The 21,366-nt window shown below is 31.5% G+C and overlaps 1 protein-coding gene across 1 annotated transcript in view; it reads right to left on the minus strand.

The window, feature by feature from the left end:
• LOC126974363 (neuropeptide CCHamide-2) overlaps positions 1-21,366 on the minus strand; it is a 47,369-nt gene that overhangs the window by 25,740 nt on the left and 263 nt on the right. The gene's annotated exons all lie outside the window — the stretch shown is intronic.

The following is a 21,366-nucleotide window of genomic DNA, read 5'->3' on the forward strand; positions in this document are numbered from 1 at the left end:
AAATATTGGGGTTGAGCAGGTTATCAACTGTAAAGTAGATCCTGTAGATGAAGCCACAACCTGAGAGTTGAACAAAGCATACAAGATTTTATCAACAACTCGAACCATGTCATTGACCCTGTGCCATGGCCCTGTGCACCCCGCGGCAAACTAACAACGCCTCTTTTTGATGTTCAAATATTCAAGTTCATTGATTTACCTAGTGACCCAATTTCACAGTATGTTCAATTTTGCTCAAAATGAAAAGTCTACTTTTTGACAAAACTAACGTACGAACTTTGTTAATTTTTTGCATGTCGTCAGCAAATATGCTAGCAAGTATGTGTACCTACCTATTAATTTCATATAATATGCTTAATCCATACTGTATATTTTTATAGTTATATTTTTATAATATTTAAATATAGGAGACAATTTCAAATCAATCGACAATAGCTGCACGCGATTTTCAAGAAAAAATTTCGCTGGCTAATTTTGCCTCACAACGAAATATTCGAATACAAATGGCATAATAACAGAGACTCGCCTCTAGGCATATCTCCAACGACAACAATGAGTGCTCCAAATTTTTTATAACCTCTCCATAACTTTACAACCGGAAGCTATGCATTAACGAATTGCTTCTCTGAATGTACATTAACTAATTGTCTAATCAAATATTGCTTAGTGTAGTGCGTAAGCCCGTGCTACGAGTAAGGCGGATTTAACGGAACTACTTATAGTAGAGATAATAATTAATAGAACAGTCTATAATTATCAGACTGCTCAGCTAGAAGAAATTACCATCGTCATCATTATAATATCGGCTGGAAAACGTCCACTGCTGGACAAAAGCCTCCCCCAAAGATTTCCACGACGATCGTTCTTGCGCTGCCCTCATCCCTGTCGAATCCGACCAAATAGTCAGCATTCGGGTAGCTCCGTAAAATCTTGTCGTCCCAAATACCACAGTGTCTGAAGACGTTGGTTTTCAACCAGTGTGTGTTGCCAGTAATGACTAATGATGAAATAATATGATGAGAAAGCTCATTCTCACTCGAAGGGTAACAGAGAAGGCTATGATTGGAATTTTCCCGCGAGATCGAATCAGAGATGAGGAAATACGTTGGAGAGCCAAAGTCACCGACATAGTTCAAGTGATTGCGAAGCTGAAGTGGCAGTGAGCAGGGCACATAGTACGACAGACAGATGTTATTATTAATTATGTTTGAAACTGATCAGTGTATTATATTTTTTGTAAAACGACAGTGACCCGTGTACTGTGTTGAAGAATATTTTAAGTAGATATAATATATCAAGCAAATATAGCAAGCTTCTAGATACGTAACGAACGCTAAAACGTATTATTACTATTATTTATTAATTATGATGAGAATGACATGAGAAATAATAATTAAATAATAATAAATAATAATAATAAATAAAAAATAAATAACATGAGAAATAAATATCCTTAAATCTGAGACTAGTCAATGAAGTCATATTAGAAAAATTGGTCTTACTATATTGTAATTATAACAGAAATAAAAAATAGACTGAGTTTGTATTCCAGAATCTTAAATTTGCATGAATTACAGGTTGATTTGATTTATTTGATTTGATTTATAAAAATAAATTAGATCTGATAATGGTAACGGCTATGGTTGCTGATGTGGTTAGTACAGTTCAGTGCAGTCCTGTTTCACAGAGACCAATGTGATTTATTGTGATAGTTGCTGTTAACTACAGCTCTTATTAATATTATTATATATTTTCCAGTAAGCTGACGTATCTCAAGTGGTTGAAGAATTGGTCTTCTCAAAAAGAAAGGTAAAAATGTTTGCTAAATTACTTAATTCCGAGGACGCATCGATTGAATGTAGTTCAAGAATGTTATTCACTTGATAGTAGGTGATAGTAATTATGATGATCGCTTGTTACATCACTTATTTCTTTTTATTTCAGTTTTGTATTATCCATAGTATAAATAATATTAGAGCAAAAATCTTATGGATATATTAGTAAATCTTAATAATTATAGACATTTTTATTGAAAATGATACAATTCATAATAAAAGCATCGTACCTCCCTGCTATAGTTGTCAGGCGTTGATAGATTGTCTACTGAAAGTTTTGAGTCGTGCCTAATTCGTAAACCAAAACGTACAATCTATATTTCAAAGGCGTTTCATTTAAGAACGTTGATTTGTTTCTGCGTCAGGATGCAGCAATAAAGTATTCATTTTCCCCTGAATGTCATCGAAAAATCATACACCCAGCGGGTATCAAAGCAAGATCCATTTCTCGATAGGCGGACGCAGATAACACTCGACAAGGCACGGGATAATCATTCGAAGAAATTCGATAAAAAATAATTCGATAAAAGTTCGAAATTAAAAACAAGTAAGTTCGTCTATTACGTATATCTTCTAACATCAGCAGTTTGAAAAAAAATAAAGACAATAAAAGCCATCAAATCGTTTGGAAGGAATTTATGATGCCACAAACAGAAAAACTCGTTAAGCCAACACCAAAGTACAAGTAAAGCCAACAGCTAAGTATAACACGTATTTTAAAGGTGTACCCTATTATATTTAGTGCCATAAGTTATTTAAATAGTTGGTATACATAACTGTCCGTTAGTGTGTGTCGGACTAAATACAAGTCAAACAGCAGTGGTTGAGGACCACAAACCGGATTGTATCGACATGGCGGCCATTTTATCCTGACCTCTAGACTTGCTTTGATAAATCTGAAACGTAAATACACATGTGGGTGATAATTAACGGAACGGCAGTTCTGTATTCAAAGGAAATTGATGTTTGTCTTTTAAAAATAAAGTACCAATGCAGCTTTTTTATATTGTGATTAACTTAACAAGAGGATTTGTATGTTTAATTAATTTATGACTTACATTGCTAATAATTCTTTTAAATACATAAACAGTTAGGTTTATATTGTTTTTATGGATATAAGAGGGCATATTAGCGTTCGGGTCACCTGGTGTTAAGTGATCACCGCCGCGCACACTCTCTTACAATACCAGAGGAATAACAGTAGCGTTACCCGCATTTAAGAAAAGTGTCTTTTTTGCACGAAAAAGATTATATGACCATTGGTGGCCTTTCAGTGTCTAATAAAATAAAAACAGTTACTTAGGAATTATGACTCTAAAAAAACATAATAAAGTGAGTCACTATTCAATTTTGTCAATATCAGTATATAACAATATTTAAAGTTAATTGTCTGATATGGAATTAATAAAATGCTGGGAGAGTTTCTTGAGCCGCGACTTCTCTCTCAGACCACCATTTGTTAACGAAGTGGTGGCAGCGTTGCAATTGATATCCAAAAGAATTCTAAAGGAATCGATCTTGAGAAAATAAATTCCTTTTATGCCTTTTATGGATACAGTCCCAATACCTTTATAAGGCATTCTAATAATAATTACTTCTATTATTACTATGTAAACTTTGCAATATATTAAAAAGTAGATAATAGGCATTGGTATAGTGCTCCCCTTAAATACACTATAGCCTTCTTTCAGTAATATAAAATCTGATACCTTATAAATTACTCTACAACGCCTACGCACAAGCTTGGCTAACTTACGGCGTCATTGTGTGGGGTAACAGTGTAGATGGACACAAATTTTTGTATTCGTGTGCTTTCAAAATAAATTAAGCAAAGAAAACTGCGACCTTACTTTTAAAACTCAATATTCAATCATTACCGTGCTTATTTACTACCGGAAATATATAAGTTAGTAAAATACACCCCAATTCTTGCACCAAAATCACAGAAAACCCAACACAACATACCTAGCTTTAAAAATAATCTTATTCAAACTAAATCTAAATTAACAAAAAATTTAAAAACCGAAACAAATATTAATAAACTTTATAAGCAGTTTAAAACAGCTACTTATGAAATAAAGTTACTAATCTGTTAAAAAAAAACCTTCAGGAATAAAATTTTGAATGTCTGCCTCTCTCTGTTTTAATTTAGTACTTTCATGTTTTGTTTGGTAACTAAGACGAATGAAGGCATTTCGTGAATTAATAAGTTAATAAATTGTTAAACTTGTATCTGGAATGTATTGTTAAAAGAATTATTGAAATAAATATACACACTATAATAAATTCTAATATAATATTATAGGAAGAGAAACTGTATAGTTTTATAGTAAAAAAATTAACATATTCCATTGTAAATTTACGGCCTTACAAATAAAACTGCTTCAAAGTTATTGCGGAAGATAAACCAAAATATGCAAAATGTTGACAATATCTGACAACACTTATACAATGATAATTGCGTTGCAAATAAACGCGGGAAACGCTATTCGTCCGAATTAACCAATCATAAACAAAATGTCTATTTGTAAACATTTTGCAAATTTTAGGTTTATTCTCAGGTATAACTTTATACCAAGTTTATTTGTAACGCCATTAGTGTTTCGTTATACACCCGCAAATATGAAAAAAATGGTTTTTTCCTTGCCATATAAAATTTTGTTAATAAAAGTTAGAACATGGTTAGGGATATTTTAAAGTTATTGACAATAATTGGATTTGGACTTTTATTATGTTGACATTTTAATCATTACTTTTATTTTATTTTTATGCTTTGTTAGCATAACATAACTTTATAATCCTATCTTGTTTCTGTTTATTTTCTATACTGGTAAAATGTATAAGGCTCAACAGAAATTATTTTCGATTTATTGTACCTACATTTTGTTGAATAAATAAATAAATCATTCATTCATTCATTCATTCTTGGTGATGACATATACACATATAAATATTTACTTCTCAAACAAGGGTATTTGTAATAAAATTAGGTGTAACAAGAACCTTACAAGTTTCATATTAAGATTTAGGGTATCCCTGGGGCGTAATTAATCCAGAAACAATAACTCTAGAACAAAAACTAATTATTATTTTCTCACCGGTAATATAATATTATAAGTGTTATACACTTATAATATTATATATAATCACGTTTTAGTTTCAGACGAGTTGCTATATCAATTCTTTTATGTTTGAATACGTAAAAGACATTAACTGTCACTGTTTGTAATGTTTTCAATGATGAAAGCAAATCTAGTATTCAGATATTTTTGCATTCACTCAGAACTTTGTATTGTTACTTTTATTTTCTGTTATCATTCATAGGTTTTGAAAAGAGTAGGTTTAGTAATTTATCCTTAAATTATAGACGGACCTCTTTGTTGACTTTTGTATGAAAATAAGGGATGAGACGAGCAGGACGTTCAGCTACAGGTAATTGATAAACCGCTCCGTGCCGCTCAGGATTCTTGAAAACCCCGAAAAATTCTGAGCAACAAACAATTGTGCCCGTCACCTTGAGACATAAGATGTTAAGTCTCATTTGCCCAGTTGTTTCACTAGCTACGTCGCCCTTCAGACGGAAACACAATAATGCTTACACATTACTGCTTCACGGCAGAAATAGGCACCGATGATACCCATAATCTAGCTGGCATCCTGTGCAAAGGAGCCTCCCACTGGAAAAAAGAAAAACAATCCCTCCATATCTGCGTTTTTATGTAAGCTTCCAGCCGGATTGATTTTCACAGACATTTTCAACAATAATTATCATATTGATTGTACAAAAAACTTCAACATAATATTCTCTAGGTTAGAGTACCTTCCTTATGAATTACTCTGTCTTTCGTTTTTGGTTTATCGCGAACAGACTGACGCAGACAGATTATGTTTTAAAATATATTGTGCTCATACATATATATCATGCCTTTTTTGTTAATAATATAAGTTTTCTGAATAATATAATAAGCTTCCAATGTAAAGTCATCAAAGGCAATGGCTACAAAGCTAGTTTGAACTGGTTATGTCGTTGTTTTATTATAATGTATTTTGTTACAGGCTATCAATATTGTTTCAACAATACCCAGCTTAATTTTGCAAATTATATTCAAAGGGACCAAAATTAACAATGTAATAATTCTGACAAACAGTGAATTCAATTAAGTATCTCTAGTTTATTTGAGTATCCATTTATCATTCTGCATGCCAGGGATTCGTGCATAAATGTAATCGGATTGTAGTCGGAACACAATTCGGTTACCTATCTGTCACCCGCGACGAGATTGGTAACCAGTTTAACAAGATCTCTCGATGCAACGAAGGATTAATAAATCGACGTTGAATAAGCAGCATAGTTAACTATGGTACAAAGATTCCTGTAAAGGGTATTTTATCGATCGATCAATCGAACGTGTATTGTTGGATGTAATTACTAATTAAGACAGCAATCACGACCATATGTATTGTATATGTTCACGAAGCATCCCTACACAAACAATTTTTTCAAGCTCTAAAGGCTGATTCATCTAATATACGATAATTTATATATATAGACGGTTAATTCTTTATTACTTTTTATGAAATTCTCTATCTCATATATTGGATGCAGCCTTACAAACAGCCTTGCAAACTAATTCGTTATGTATATTACAGCCATTGTAAAATATTGTATTTGATTGAAAAGAGTGGCCGTTGAGTTTCTTGTATGATCTTCTCACGAGCTTTTCCGAACAATCTGGTAAATTCAGTAATTTAAAATAAATATTTGTAGTGACGATTCAAAAGCGCTTAGTTTAAGCCTAATTGAATAAAGTTTATTTGACTTTGACTTTGTAGAAGGTGTGTGTATTTTTTTCGTCAGAATTCCTTCTTTCGTCTGTCTTGAATATTTTTACATTTAATTTAATGATGGAAACTGTAACTTCAAATTTAAAAAAGGGAAACTATACTTTCTTATTAATAAACGCAATAAAAAGTTACTCCTAGTTAAACATTTCTTCTCCCTTCATGTAATTCTGTAGCGACAAAAGTAAGATAAATGCAAAAGTTTTAATTTGAGAATATTTATTAATACGCAATTGGTTCTTCAACTTCAACCCAAAACAACTCAAGCATTTGCATACAGAAAGTATATATTCGTGAAGTGGCAACTTTTTAGTGATAAGTTTTTCACTGCTGGCGACGAAATAGTAAACAGGTACCTTTGAACTGATCTGGTGAAGAACCACTAATGCAAAGTATTGAATGAAGTCGTGTTTCTCAGCATGTTTGCAATTACTGAAATGGTTATGAGACGCACTATTCATATTTGGTAAAAGATAAAATCATTTCTTTACTACAACAATGTGACATTGATACCAATTTCAAAATTTTAAAGATATTTTGATTAATTTAAAGTTGCCATATTTAAAGTATATTATATCTCAATGCGGTATTTTTTTTAAAGTTTTCTACTTTCAAATCGTCTTGTAATTTAAATGTTTGTTAGTCATTCCTTTAGCTTATACCTAGCGGGCTTATGCATGTAATTTTTATTTTCAATAATCAAATCAAAGATATTTTATTTCCTAGGTAAATTGCATTACACTTGAAATATGTAATTTTTTCATACAGCTCGTTTTGAGTGCAGATTTTCTTAGAGAAGAACGAGCAAGAAACTCTAAGGTTGCTCTTTTCAAAATAGAATGGTATTACAGGTTCTTATTTTCAATTAAATTTACAAATCATTTCAATTACAATATATGCAAAGCGATGCAACAAAATACACAAACGTCAATTACTAAATGCCTAACACGAGTAAGTCAAAATAATGTAAATTAATAAGTAAAAACATAGCTGTTATGATTATTGAGTACACACTTAAAGTACAATTCAGTAGATGTATCAATCCATACATACCGTTAATAAAATAAAGGCATTATAAAAAAATAAAATAACTTTTACAAACTAAAATAAATAAATGACACTGCGATGTGTAGATTGCCTACAGGTTTTACAAAACACTCATCAAGAATAAACAACTATTAAATATAAAGTATTACTTATTTTTATCCAAGAAAGTAATATTTCAGACTTCAGGGATATAAACATTACAACACATAACTATTTTAATATAATAAACTCAGTAATACTCCTATAGTATTATCAAGTATACTAAAACATGAAATACTACTTCAGTGTTGTGCAGTAAATTTATTCATGTGAAGAAAAAGATAAAGGAAGGAGTCATTGAGTCGATTTTATGCGTTAATTTACGTAAGTATCAAACGTTCGGTACAGATTTCGGTTTTATTTATAGCTACAACGAAGCTTTGTTTAAAATGTACGGAATATTTAAAATATTTAACTAAATAACGGTTTTATGTTAGTGAGACCGACATAGCTTATAATTAGGGATTAGGTTGGAAATTATGGGTTAAAAAAATATTCTACTATATGAAAGTTACCCCTGATAAAGTATAATGTATACATTTTTGTAAGCAAACAATAAAAACGCATCAAATTTTCAGTACTTTCCATATTATTATCCCTTTTCCTGTCTATAGCATGCTATATGACTAGCTCATCACCATCTTATCTTTAGGTTGTAGTGTAGGTCATCACATATATCTATGTATTCTTTTTATTTTTACAAAGGCTTCTTTCCATAACTATCTGGCAATTAACCAGTTTTCTTAATCTAAATTCTTAATTCATAATGTTTTGAAGTAAAAAAGTATTTTACTCTGTTTAATCATGCTTCATAAGCATCGTAAGAGGTTTTGTCGTGTGCATTACCTTCCTTTAATTAGTAACGAATAATTTAACCAGAAGCTATTTAAAACTCTTAATACGATAAAATGAGTGACAAAAAATGTAAGGACTCATACACGATACTCTGTTTATTGTAGTATCGAATAAATCATTAAACTTATAATGCTAGTAATATGCGAAGTTTTTAACATGAGAAAATGTGGCCAATCCTAAAGAAACTCTGTATCAACTGGGATTTGTTTTATGATACAGTCAAATTTCATTTAAGACAAACGTATTCAATTTTGCTTAAACTTTCTCAGTTATAGGTTTTATGGGCTTCTTTTGAAATTTTCTTAAATTATACTAAGTAGAATGTGTACTTAGGCGTTACCTTTTATCTACTGAAAAAAGTGAATTTTCTCTCGCATTCTTTCCTAGCGTGATCGAATGTGAGATATTATATCGTTTCTACCTATGAAAGAACTAGTTGTGGGTAAAAATGCTGCTGATACATTGACTTACAATAGGTACAGGACGAGACTCCCAATCACATTCAAATAACACCTTATTTCGTGGCGATAATGTTCAAAGTCGATTGTATACGATCATTAGAATCGCGGACGCGAACACAAGGCAAGAACATTTTGCATTAGCAATTGAAATGTATTTATTGAGCAAAATGATTTAAAACGTCAAGTTACACAATTTTGATAATTTAAAGGGGCACTTCCCTAAATTAAATTAATTATTTAAATTTGGACCGTTTTTCACTGCAAGCTTAGTCATTGTGTGGCATTGTATTCAAAGCGCGGTCGAAACACAACTGAACGAATACTGTGCCTAGATAGACTCGTAGGTAGAGTTTTGCTTCAGACCATTTTTGGGCAATAATTTGTATTATAAGCTATATCAGTTTAGTTCATATTTATCTTATTTTCAAATAAATCCCACTTGGGTAAAGCCTCATCCATTCCTTTCTATTTTGTCCTTAATCGAGACAGTTAGTTACGCCAATCTCTATAACGTCATCTTAGTCCTTTAGTTCTGTTATTCGGGAAATATATCCGGCCCATTAGTTTTAATTCTTGATTTAAAGCATAAAAGGCATTTATTTTCTCAAACTTGATTCCTTTTTTTCCTCCATTTCTCATACACTAAATACTAATTTAAGGTATCAGTTAGTTTTGTTTTCTTTTTTATCTTCTGGCTGTGTTCCTTATTAATTTTAGCAATCTTCTTTCCATTCCGCGTTGACATGTCTTAATTAAGCGTTGCCTTTTTAACCGATCCCGATTTTAATGATCCGACCTACGTAATTCTTCTTTAGTTCTATGCGGAATAGAATTGGTCCCATACAAATTGTACATAGTTTGGCACAGTTGTTTTCATTTTACGAACAGTTTTTCTGAAATTTTTTGGCTACGTGGATGGTATTATTGTTTTTTGTGTACGGCTTTTTAGGAGTTTTTATTTAGGTTGATTATATATTATTATTATTAACTGACACTAAAAAGAAAAAATAACGTTTAAAAAAACCAACTTCAAAAACTGAAAAGTATCAAATAACAAAAAATAATTAATACAACTCTTATACAAACCTTTAAAAGTGATAACCCTCACTTCTAGGATTAATACACAAATAAAATTTGAAAAACAAAATTTGAATGAAAATTTGATGATTAATAAATCATCATCATCATCATATTTGTATGTGCTACATATATTTTTTTTTTCCTTTCAATTAAGGAACATAATAATGTAGTTATTACAGGGTGGCGCAATAGAACGTGCATATTTAAAATATTGATTAAAAAATAAATACAAAAGGTATAGTTAAAATAAAACTGAGGTATTATTAAGAAATAACGGAAGTTTATTTTTTTAAAATAACATCGTCTAAATGATGACCCTCTCTACGACGACCCTCCTCTAATCGCAAACGGAAGTTATTGAAAACTTTCTTCAGTAATGCTGGTGTAATTGCTGCCATTTCACCACGGATATTCTCCTTGAGCTGATCGATGTTTTTCGGATTATTGCTGTAGACTTTGTTCTTGAGGTATCCCCACAAAAAAAAAGTCAGGAGGCGTCACGCCTGGACTACGTGGGGGCCATGGGATATCACCTCTTTTCGAAATCAGTCTGCCAGGGAACATCTGTTTCACAACAGCCATGGAGTCATTTGATGTGTGACAGGTAGCTCCGTCTTGTTGAAACCAAGTCCTAGAATTCAATATTCTTGAATTTTCAAGCTCTGGAGCCAAAAAACCTTCCAACATCGCAACATAGCGTTCGGTATTAACAGAGATTAACGGTATCAATCTATCAGAGATTGCTGCCCATACTGTCACTTTAGGACTATGCAGTGGCTTCTGGTGCTTGAGTTTGGGATTCTCACTGTTCCAGTAACGACAATTTTGACGGTTTACGAACCCATTGATATGGAAGTGGGCCTCATCTGAGAAAAGGATATTGTCAAATTTGGAAAATCGATTAAGCATTTCATTAGCAAATGCGAGCTTTGCTCCGAAGTCAGACTCTTTCAATTCTTGTGTTAACTGCAGCTTGTAAGGATGCAGTTTAAGATCCAAGTTTAAAATTAGTTGCAAACTTCGTCTCGATAAGTGTAAGACAGACGATCTCTTGCGAGTAGACATTTGTGGATCTCCTCGTACAGACTGCATAACTCTCTCAATATTGTCGTCGGTCCTAGATGTTCTTGGACGACCTTTTGCTTGTGGTTAGACGTTGAACCAGTCTCTTCAAAACGCTGTACCCATATTTTAATGGAATTAGCACTCGGAGCTTCACTAATTTGCCGTAGTCCATATTCAGAACAATATAAACGCCTAGTAACGATGCATGAACGAGAGTTCTCGTAAAATGCGCAAAATGCGCGACGCTTCCCGTCGAAGTGACTCATAGTGACTAAAACTCCATGAGCCCGCCTACCCAATGATGCAGACTCCCCCCGCCCGCGCACTTTCTACCCCGCGAAAAAAGATGATGCAAATATGCACGTTCTATCTGCACGTTCAATCTGTATAATGTTGCCCCACTTGCATTACAATTAACTTAGACTAAAAAGTATTTCTACTTTAACTTAAACTGCTAGATAGATTAAACTAAGAATGTGTCCATTAACACATTTCTTAATGTCTCTATTAAGGGGAAGTCACTTTGTTCATGTGCCTTTTATAATATCACTATTTTTATATTGTATTACACTAATTCACTAGCACTACCCTAACTCACAAGGTTTTGTTCGTTTTAGTCTTCTTACTATATCAGTGTTGTCAAGGAGCTGGATTGCCTCGACGTTCACGTGATGGTGAAGTCTATGTTGATGAGCTTCAGCATATTTTTGGATTACTTTGTCAACAAACTCAATGTTAAGGTCCCGGTGGAGTTCACTGTTTCAAATGTACCAAGGTGCGTTCACAATTTCCCTCAATACTTTATTCTGGAAGCGTTGTATGATTTGAATATTTGTTTGTTTGGTGCAGCCCCACAGCTGGATCTCATAAGTCCATACAGGCATAAGAACTTGCTTGTACAATAAAACTTTATTTTGTACTGACATCTTAGAGTGTCTTCCTAGAAGCCAGTACATATTTTTAAAATGAAATTCTAACTGTTCTCTTTATGCTACATTGTTAATTGCTACATATTGATAGCTTTGAAGTCAGTGCCAAGCCAAATGTAATAGTAGGTACCTACACTCGCTACGCGTGGCTTCGTCTAGAACAAAACAACCCAAGCGGATAGACACGCGTGGCCAGACAACGCTGTTTATAATTTTAAATTTTATTTTGTTGAATGTTGGATGTAGGTGATACTGATTTTATTTCGAGGTATTTCGAGAATAGACAATAAATCATTGAAACTATTTTACATACCCTATATTTTTCATTTGCAAATTTAAATAATTTTATGATGAGAATGTTTATCATTATCATAAAGCAACATTATGACAATCCTGTATCACTTTAACACTGCCTCCAAGGAATAATACAATCCAACTACGCTTGACTCCAGTATGAATCCCAGGTGTACTGATAAATATATTTTGTTCAAGGAACAAATACTCTCAAATTGACATATCACACGCGACAGAACCTCCTTTGGGAACCGAGAGCTGATGTAAGAAGTTCTATGAGAGATTAGATAATTTCAAGCACATTTGGCGAGAGTTTTAGATTTTTCTGTCTTTTCATGCATACGACAGATATATTTCATCCGAAACGGTAAAATCTATTGATATTATCAACATCATAATGTTGTACCTAGAGAATATTTATTTTTGGATTTAGAGTTGGTATTTTTTGTTAAATGTGTTTAAATATAAAACTGATAACACCATTGCAAAAATTAAAACTATTATTTTAGAATTATCCAAAATATCCAACGATAAGTGTCAAGTAAGTAGGAAAAAATCTGCCATGTTTGCGCTGCAAAACCAAAATTTTTATCTTAAATAATCCTACAAAAGGCCCGCGACAGAATATATCTATATTTTATGTGAAAGCCATTATCGCCAAAATAGCGAAATATAAATACAATACAAATTATTCATGTATTTCTAACGCATATTTCGTAGTAACAAATTGATCCGTATATCATAATACATAATATATTCTTTTATCGAATCTGGTATTAAAGTAGATAAACTTTGACTCTATGTGATTTGTACAAATTTTTGAATACTTATGACGATGACGATAAACAACCGAGTGCGTGATATTATGGTGCGGTCCGGTGGCGGGCGAATGGGACAGGCGCTCAGGCGATTGTACAACTGCGGGCGGACGTGTTATTAACTTCGCCTGCAATTCCCATTAAAAGTTGCATTTTCAATGACTATTAACACATTGCAGGGAGATAGCAGGTGTACATTTGGGAACGCCATGTTTTTCCCACGGCCAGCTCTACGTGGCTTGCTCACACTTTTCTAAATTGCAAAATCTGCATGTTTATGCTGACCGAAAAAAACGTTTAATATAGTTTATAGGAGTATATAGCAGTGGCTACCTATAACTTTTGAATTTTCATCTATCATCCTATATATAAATAATATATACATCCGTACCTATCTATCCTTACAAACTATAGCGTTTATAATGTCTCATAATGTGATCATCATAAATTTACATACCGTACACAATATAGTTGTTCGAATACTTATAACTTGAGCACGGCTAGACCATTTTCATGATTTTTAATTTGTTGGATTTGGCTGTGTCCCGTGTCTAATAATGATACATATAATCTCTGAATCTACTGAACCAATTTTGAAATATATGTTACCAAAAAACCTACATTTTTTATGAGTGTCATAGGCTGTATTATATTAACCCAAAAAATTAAAAGACTTTTTCGTGGTAGCCGGATTTAAAAGTAAGTCGGAGAGAAAACGGACAACGAGTAAAAATATTTTATATGACAAAACAACGGTTTGCCGGGTCACCCAAAATTAAATCACTCTCATACACCAAGATTGAAACTGTTAAACATTATTTTATACGTACATGTTTTTGATTAAGTATATGTAAATATTGGTTAATAGGTAGTGAGGGGGCGCCCGGCTGTTAGTGATATATGTAATAAATTGTGGTCACACCGACGTTGGCGGCATTTGTACGAAAATATATTGAATTTCCGTTAATTTTATTCATGGGTCTTAATAACATAATAATAATCACTCATATACAATAAATATCGTACAAGATGTATGCTAGTTTATTTAAAACATTGCAAAAAATATCGTTGAAGTTCAAAAGTTTTCAAAACCTTAATATCAATTTTAAGATCTTAAATTGATTATATAGTTTAATAACCCACAACAAAATTTCTTTACATCGAATACATTGAATACACACGAAAATGAAATTGTATAATAATATTGCTTCAGTCGATTAAATCACTTTTATTAAAAACAGACCAAATGGCGTCTTCTTTCCATAGTCTTAAAATATAATAGACTCGATTGCATAATTTGTTATACAGCGAATGCTAAATAAAAATATACCTACATTCTGTCAAATTGTCAATTGTTTTAGTCTAAGTTTTCGGTTGGTTATACTAAAGTTACACGTGTACAGTTTATTAATAAAGCAATACCTTTATTGCCAGACATAATGTTATGTAATTGGGAAGAAGTGTTTGGTTAGTTATGATTACATGCCAAGTGTCAAAATGTTTGGGTTGACACACAAGAAAGAATAATCTTGTCACAGGGACGGCTGTGAAGCAAATGACATCAAACAATTCTAAAGGAATTAATTTTGAGAAAATAAATGCCTTTAATGCATTTTAATAATTCTATAAAGCTTTCTTTTATTAAGTGGTTATGAACACAAAACATTAGATAGAGCGTTCCATCTACGATATTATTAGATCTGCATCTCATTTGATAACATTCGTGTGTTCACTTAGCCGAATTGTCTCCTTAAATCAGTAACCACTTCGCTTTTACAATACAAATGTAATTCATTATGTATACAATGTGAAAATACTGTTTTAATAAGCTGCTTATGATAATGTAACTTATTAGTTTTATATGATGCGATAAACATTTTAATAATATTTACGAGTGTTCTGTGTAAGTACATATCTATACTAATATTATAAAGCTGCAGTGTTTGTTTGTTTATTGAACGCGCTAATCTCTGGTACTACTGGTCGGATTTGAATGATTCTTTCAGTGTTGGGTAGTCCATTTATCGAGGAAGGCTATAGGCTTTGTTTTTTTTTTTCAAAATTAGGGATCCGTAATAAAATTGCTATTTTGTAACACAAGGTGTAAAATCGAAAACCTATTTTTGCGTGCGCTGCAAAAACTATTGACAATAGAACAAAATGATGTACAGGCTATAATATAGGCAATATATTATTACTTATAAAACTATCGCGTGAATTATACTTTATATGGCAAAACAACGTTTGCCGGGTCAGCTAGTAATATTATAAAGCTGCAGTGTTTGTTTGTTTGTTTGAACGCGCTAATCTCTGGTACTACTGGTCCGATTTGAATGATTCTTTCAGTTTTGGGTAGTCCATTTATCGAGGAAGGCTTATATGTTTTTTTTTTTTCAAAATTAGGGATCCGTAATAAAATTGCTATTTTGTAACACAAGGTGTAAAATCTAAAACCTATTTTTGCGTGCGCTGCAAAAACTATTGACAATGGAACAAAATAATGTACAGGCTATAAAATAGGCAATATTTCATTACTTATAAAACTATCGCGTGAATTATACTTTATATGGCATAACAACGTTTGCCGGGTCAGCTAGTGTTTTATAATTGTACTAAGCCACAAGCTAGCGTCCGCTAATTACTTTATTATATTTAGTATTTATATTAGTATATCAGTTCAAGTAACTCAGCCTTATAGTCTTTTTTTATGCCACTATGGGACGAGACGAGCAGGACGTTCAACTGATGGTAATTGATACGCCCTGCCCATTACAATGCAGTGTCGATCAGGATTCTTGAAAACTTAAAAACTCTGAGCGGCACTAAAATTGCGCTCGTCACTTTGAGACATAAGATGTTAAGTCTCATTTGCCCTGTAATCTCACTAGCTACGGCGCTCTCCAGAACGAAAAACAGTAATGCTTACAAATTACTGTTTCACGGCAGAAATAAGCGCCGTTGTGGTACCTATAAACTAGCCGCTTGCTTGTTTAGAGAAAGCTCAACACGGCTTTGTTTAGTTGTTAACCTGACAATTTTCAGCACTGTTCTGGTGTTTATTAAGTGTCCATCAAATAGACTTGATTCAATGTTAAAGTATCTGTTTATTTTTTGTTTTTAATTCATTTATTCAAGTAGCCATAACACATTTCATAATTATAACCTGTCAAACTACGTAAGTTGATTCACAGTAGTTCTCGTGTAACAATAATAGTGTTACTTACATTTTTTTTATGAAAATAAGGAACGAGACGAGCAGTACGTTCAGCTGATGGTAATTGATACGCCCTGCCTACTATAATACAGTGGCGCTCAGGATTCTTGGAAAGCCCGACAATTCTGTGCGGCACTACAATTGCGCTCGTCACCTTGAGACATAGGATGTTAAGTCTCATTTCCCCAGTAATTTTACTAGCTACAGCGCCCTTCAGACTGAAACACAGTAATATTTACACATTACTTCTTCACGGCAGAAATAGGCGCCGTTGTGGTACCCATAATCGAGCTGACATCCTGTGCAAAAGAAACTCCCACATAAAACCAAAATCAATGTTGTATTATTGAACTTATATACCAACATCTGTGAAGTAATTAGATAATAATACAGATTTAAAAAAAAGTCATAATGTACCTGATAAAATCCATTTGTAGTGACAGATAATGTTTTTCTTAGAATGTATTTAAAGTAATTTTTCGTGGAAACATATTTTAACAATATCTGTGGCAGTTCATTTAAAATAGTAGGGACTAGCAAGACAAATAGCTAATTTGGCATACAAGGCATTTATTTTCTCAAAATTGATTCCTTTAGAATTCTTTTTGATGTCATTTCTTATATACGAGACACTATTACCGCTTCCGTAACAAACGGCGCTCTGAGAGAGAAGAAGCGGCACGAAAAACTCTCCCAGCATTGTTTTTGCGCTACTTTTAATAAAATATACAATATATATAGCCCTGGTGGCTATCGGATCACTTAGATATTCAGCTGTGGAGTAGAAGGTAGGATTGACGACAGAGCCTTTTTTAATAGAGCATTAAAATTTGCCAACTTTCTTTGACAATCTATATCAATCTACAATACTACTACCTCTTTTTGCAAGTCAAATTTCCAGAAATATGCACAAAGTTAATACAAAAATAGTAGGGAAATCATCTCACACCCTTAACTATGCCTGATTTGTACAGAGTTTGTCGTTATGCTTCTTATAGTAATTACATAATTTAGCTAAACGTAAGCTGTACAAAAAAAACAACATAATAACGGACTCTTGATTTATATTTATAAATTACAATTAAAAAATAACTTTATCAATAAATTACTTGTAGCTCATATATAATCAATAAATAGTCATTCATTATATAACAGAACATGAATACTAAAGGGTTAATCTCTTGTCAGAGCAATAAACTACAGAACGGTAATAATCTGTACTGCAACATGTTTGCCTGCCAATTAGAAGTTAATGTAAATGTTAATTTAAATAACTTTTTAATTATTATGGCTGCTAAAACTTTTCACATGACAAAATAACAGTCATAGAGATTACGAGCTCTATTTTTTACAGCACTCGTTTATTTATCTACTGGAATATTTATATTTGAGATTTAAATAAATTTAATAATTATAAATAATATTTAATATTTCGTGACACGTTGTTTGTCCTAAAGAACTGAACCGATTTTAATCAAATTTAGCATACTTTATGCAGTTTTTATTTCGATTCGTGAACCTTAATATTTTTTAATTTTATTTGCGTGTGAATAAGTCTATGAAATCAATTTTTGACGCGCAGTTCAACAGTTCTGCTCTGAGATTATTTCAACTTACAGGGAAAAACCAGTGATTTTTTATATTTTGTCTGTTCTTAAATGCCTGTATTAAGACAAAAAGGTATCAAGTATAATACAACGCACAATTATATTATAAGCTTTACATGTACCGACATATTTAAGAGGCGTTGAAGTTGCCGCAATATTATCGTAAACCAAATTTTAACACAGAATTTTAAAATTTCCATCTCATTGGATGAAATTCGAGGTAATTAAGTTCGCGTATTATTTATTACCTTTTTGTAGAAGAGGAGAATAAACGACTAACCACTACACATTCTACACAAATCTCTTAGATAATTTATAGGTCTAGATAAAGTCTCTTGCTGTTAGACAACCCATGAAAACAGGCCAGGAATATTAGTTTAGTGTCCGTGACAAGCTACGTCTTAAATTCGTGATTTGTATGACACTCTGTTAGTGTGCGTGAATTACTCAAAATAGTGGTTCTAACTTCAATTTTTTTCAACGTTTCCACAGCTGTCAGCTGTCATACTCTATTTAGACGTATAAATCCTTCGTCTAGGTCAGGAATCAAGATCGATATATAATTTTAAAAAAGTTAACTGGTGTCACTGGCATTATGTAATGACCACTGATATAACTACTTGTGGTAATAAAGGAAATGCATTTATTGAATACTGTTCTATTTTATTTAGTATGGATGGACTATGGTTAAATAAATTCAAAAAGATAATGTAATTTCTTTTTATTTGCATGTCGGCCATTTTGGAATGAGCAACCATGTTTTATATATATATATATATATATATATATATATGTTGTATAATGTCAGCTAGCTATAGTGGTTTATGATATACAATCCGTTGACAGACAGACAGAGGAGTCTTAGTAATAGGATTCTCATTCGTTCCTAGAGAGTCATGGAGAGAGAGAAAATTTAAAGAAATTAACATCTTGACTGTTGCTCCACAATATATTCTTGATTATGTAATGTATGTTCATAGGCACATAAGTGAATTTGCTAGAAATTGTCATAACCGTAATGTTAACACCAGGAACAGACATAAACTTATAATGCCTACTACTCGGCTAAGTCGAGTAAGTAAGTCTTTTGTGGGGCGATGTATATGCTTTTACAACAAGATCCCAGAAAATGTTCAATACAAAAGTATTACGATACTCAAAGGAATTGTTAAAAAACGTTGTGTGGTAAAGGTTACTATAACATAATATATGACCTCAGTCTATTAAATAATAAGTTTAAAGTACAATATTACTTTGTAAACATTTTTTATGAAAAAAAAAGCCCGCTGAGTTTATTGCACCCATTCTTCTCAGGTCTGAGGCATTCTTATTGGATTAGGTGGTAGTTTTTGACTTTCAATAAGTAATGTGACATCCTATTTTGAATAAAATTATTTAAATTTGAATTTACTAAAAATTAATAATTTTAAGGGTTTTCAAAGTCCAAGTCAAAGATTTTATTTGTATAAACACAATGACGTTGTATACTTTACTGAATAAACATTTTAAATTGATGTTACATAAATATTATAAGGTACATGTTTGCCATATTTTTGACAAATACATACAGTTATACAAAATACATTATTCATTACATAAATATCAATTTAATTCAAATTTAAACTATTTAAATATATGTCTAAAACACAACAGTGTAAAAATTAAATGAGTAAGCTTATAATAAGGTATATTTTCAATTTAGTTGAGAATTGACTATTTGACGATACCTCTCTTATTATCAAAGATATATAGTGTGATGATATGTGTGATATATGATGTGATTATAGATTTTAATGCACAAAAAATATTGTGGTTGTGCATCTGAAGAAAAAAAAAGATTAATATTTGTACAGGCTGAGGTTGTGTGGTCATATACAACATGACAATGTTGCTGTTATATATTAGTATGTTATTATGTATATGTAGACATATACATAATAATAACATACTAAAGCATGTTTCGTTGTATTTTAAATCAGCAACTTGTTATGTTTTAGTAAACTTCAATCATTGATTACTCGGATTATAATTAAAGATCGAATTATGTTACAAATATTACAATTTTCTTGTAACTTTACTACAATATCAAGCCTTAATTACATTCTCGTCAAAATCAGTTCAGTTTATTAATGTCCCGGGTATATAATTGATGCTGTTATTTTGGTACCCGGCAATTTATATAGTTCAGATATAAGTACTGAATACCAGGACCGTCCAGGCGATGCATAAAAAATTATTCATTTTTACTGTACATTACATACTAAAGTATAGATAATTAATACAATTCCCAGGAGTATTGTATAAACTGTATATAATATGTTGCTGATTCACCCGCAAATATGAAAAGTAATTTATTATAATTTTATAGTTCTATGCGGTATGTTAGAGGCCAATATTTCATGTTAAAATATATTTAAATGAACAAACTGCCTTCAAGGTAGAACTTTTACTATCAACTCAACTTTATTTGTTATCCAAAATAGTATTTGATCTTATTTGGCTTGTAAAATACAATACCTTAATGGTTATTTTTATTTAAGAAACAAAAATCTTTCCTAACGAGTATTTATTAGTGCAGATCCGAGATGAGTTACCTATTTAACTATAATTCTTAGAAAAAATATTTTGTAGTGTCAAATTTATTTCCTCAATTGCTACAAATGAAATGATTCATTTCATTGAATTGAATGTCATTTCAAAGGTATATTATTTCAAACATAATTTTTATATTTTACTTTGAGTAGCTCACGTTAGATAAAATACTGATTTACTTGAACATTATGAAAAAAAAGTATCTTTCACTAAATACCGACTTTTATTCGTTTTATAACACATTATCAGCTGTATATTTGGTGTTGTATAGAATACCTCCACATATAATAAAATTATATATATAAAATATATATATTATAACTCATAACAAATGTATATATTGCCGCCACTATATGAAAATAATAATTATTGTCATGTTACCTCTTATTCAAACTTTTGAATGTGGATGTAAATTTTAAATTATTAGTTTAGAATGTGTACATAAATAACCTATATAAAAAGGGGTTTTGAGAATTAAATAATGGGCAATTAAGTTAAATTTATTTAAATTTCGTTCTTTACGAATTGTGACGTTTAAATATTGTTATGTTCACTTTTATTATAATATTTTTACAAACAAGTAATATTATTAACGTATTTTATCACAGAAAATAGAATAAATATGTAAAATATTTTTTTAATTAACATAGTATCATTATTAATAAGATATATAACGTAAGTATAATTT

This window comes from Leptidea sinapis, chromosome 32 (assembly GCF_905404315.1).
Source record: "Leptidea sinapis chromosome 32, ilLepSina1.1, whole genome shotgun sequence".
Lineage (NCBI taxonomy): Eukaryota > Metazoa > Arthropoda > Insecta > Lepidoptera > Pieridae > Leptidea > Leptidea sinapis.